Here is a 3,062-nt window from a genome sequence, read left to right as displayed (position 1 = left end):
CTTTTCTCTCATGGCTTGATGAGTATCTTTAGTGTTGTGTTTGGGTTGCTTTTTCTTTTGTGTGTGTGTTTCTATTGTAGTTTTTTGGTTTGTAGTTCCCATGAGGTTTTGATATAGCAGTCTCTATATATACAAGGTTGTTTTAAGTTGCTGGTCTCTTAGATCAGCTCAGTGCTTTGTGACCACCTAGAGGGGTGGCATAGGGAGGGTGAGAGGGAAATGCAAGAGGGAGGAGATAATGGGGATATATGTATATGTATAGCTGATTCACTTTGTTATAAAGCAGAAACTAACACACCATTGTAAAGCAATTATACTCTAATAAAGCTGTTAAAAAAAAAGTTGCTGGTCTCTTAATTTCAAAAGCAATTTCCATTTCCTGCTTTTGTACTCTCCTCATGATTTCTGGTTTTGATATCATATTTGTGTGTGGATTATTTCCTACTTTCACTGTGTGTTTGCCTTTCCCAGTGAGATTTCCCATTTGAGATTTTCTTGTTTCTAGCTGTGGTCTCTTCTTCCCCACCCCCAACACCTAGAGAAGTTCCTTTAGGATTTGTTGTAGAGCTGGTTTGGTGGTGCTGAATTCTCTTAACTTTTGCTTCTCTGTAAAGCTTTTGATTTCTCTGTCAAATCTGAATGAGAGCCTTGCTGGATAGAGTATTCTTGGTTGTAGGTTTTTCCCTTTTATCACTTTGAATGTATTGTGCCACTCCCTTCTGGCCTGCAGAGTTTCTGCTGAAAAATCAGCTGATAACCTTATGGGGATTCCCTTGTATGTTATTTGTTGCTTTCCCCTTGTTGTTTTTAATATTTTTCTTTGTATTTAATTTTTGTCAGTTTGATTACTGTGTGTCTCTGCACGTTCCTCTATGAGTTTATCCTAGATGGGACTCTCTGTGCTTCCTGGACTTGGGTGACTGTTTCCTTTCACATGTTAGGGAAGTTTTCGGCTCTAATCAATTTAGGAGAGCCTGGGTAAGGGTACCTGTTTTCAACAATTAAAATGATTCATCCATACCTTCTCCTCTCATCCAGTGGCCAGATCCTTAGTAACTCAAATCTCTTTTACCACAGCCTCAGTCCAAGCATAATGTCCTGCCACCCTGCAGGTGGGCCCAAGGTCCTCTACACTATATTCTCCAATTGGGGCAGAACCCTGCTGAAATCTTTCATGGTTCTCCATGGCCTGCAGTTAAAGACTCTCCCTTAATGGAGCATCTAAAACCCCTGGTAATCTGGCCTTTCTCATCATGTCTTCCTCTCTCAGCTCAAACTGCTCACATTTTCCCAGGTGCCCTGTGTTCTTATGATCATTTATATCTTCACCCAGACTCTTCCCTTTGCCTGGAATGCCACCCACCCCCCTCATCTGCTTAAAATTCAAATCTCTGTGTTATGAGATTCTTGGTAAAAAAGCTTGGTTCTTTTTGCAAAGGAAAATTGTTTTTTTTCCCCTCATGTTCAGGTCTTGTTCATAACATCCCTGTAACTCTTATCACGGTGCTACGTGGGCTTTCCCTGTCTATGGGACCCCTCCTCTAAACCCTGAGCCGCTGAAGCACCTGGATTGGGTTCTATTCAGCTCATTCACAGATTCTAGCACAGTGCCTGGAACATATGAGGCACCTCTCAACATCCCTTAAGTGGCTGATTGATATTTTAATTTATTTTCTCTCTCTCTTTTTTAACTAACTGAAGAAGATGGCTTAGAATAGAATGCGACGATGTTGGCATGCCCACAGCTACATGAAATAAAGATCTGTATCATTATTAACATAATGAAAATGTGTGAAAGTATTTGCCTGTACAAGGACATCTGAGCAGTGATTTTTCATTCTCTGCCTGACATTGCTAGATAAAAAAATTTCGCTAGACCCTCAAACATGATTTATTTTCCCCAAAGATGGCTGGGCTCCATGGGTAGATAGGTATGGAGAGTTCTGGAGACCAAAACATGATCAGATTATTATTACCTGGATGGTTTTGCTTATTATTTTTCTCTGTAGTCATAGATAAGAGTCCCATAGATGAGGGACAAACTTACTTGAGACAAAGAAACTAAAGCACCCATTTTGGATTTACAGTGTCCTGTGTTTGTCACAAATTTCTCTCCTAGTGGGGACAGTTCATGGAATTTCTATACTTGAAGCCCCTGGTTTAACTCTTGTTAACCCAGAGTTCACAGAAAGAAGAAAAGAAAATTGAGTAAGGGGTGTTCCTTCCTATTTTGTCTTCATCTCAGTAAGAAAGCTCGGAAATTTTATAATCACATGTTGTGATATGAGTACTCCATCCTGTTGACTAATCTGCAGGCATGACATGGTTACTTGACCCACACCAAACCTACCTCCACGCATACAACATTCTGTGATCTTCCTATGTTGTTATTTCTTTCCTTCTCCGCTCCTATTCATTTATTTCCACAGACCAACTCTGGAAAGTACGTCACTTAACTGTCACAATCAAATTATTGTGTGGCAGGAAAAAAATCCACCCATACAACAAGAGAAACATGCTATAAGTCAGTTATCTTCAGGAGTTTTCTCTGTAGGTGATTTTGCAAATGCCCTAAAGAGTGTGAACCTCTATGAACACTGTGCTAGTTTTGTTACTCAATATATTTTTTAAACGATGGTGATTACAGACATATTTCTCCCACAGTTTCTCCTCAGAGTTGAAATATTTTCTGGTTGGAGGACAAGAGTGGTAATTAAATTATTACTTAATCATCTCCTCAGGAAGGTAACATTTAAATTTATTGGCATTGAATGATCCTCCATGAGAGAGATCAACATCAGATTTTAGCAATTGGTTATATATTCAGAACAGAAATACTAGAGTGGGTGCAGGAGGGAGGCAATAGTGACCATGAAAGTGCCAGAAAGCAGAAAGGAAGATCAAAGCAACTGCAGCTCCTTTATCTGATTGGGAGGCATGGGAGAGCAGGAAGACCTTTCAAAGTAGCTAAACAGACTTCTTAGGATTTTAGAACCACGGTAGGGGGGAAATTAGGTAACTTATCTAGAATTAATACACTGAAGAAAAACAGAGACGTGACA

Source organism: Globicephala melas, chromosome 11, assembly GCF_963455315.2.
Source record: "Globicephala melas chromosome 11, mGloMel1.2, whole genome shotgun sequence".
NCBI lineage: Eukaryota > Metazoa > Chordata > Mammalia > Artiodactyla > Delphinidae > Globicephala > Globicephala melas.
This window is presented reverse-complemented; position numbering follows the sequence as displayed.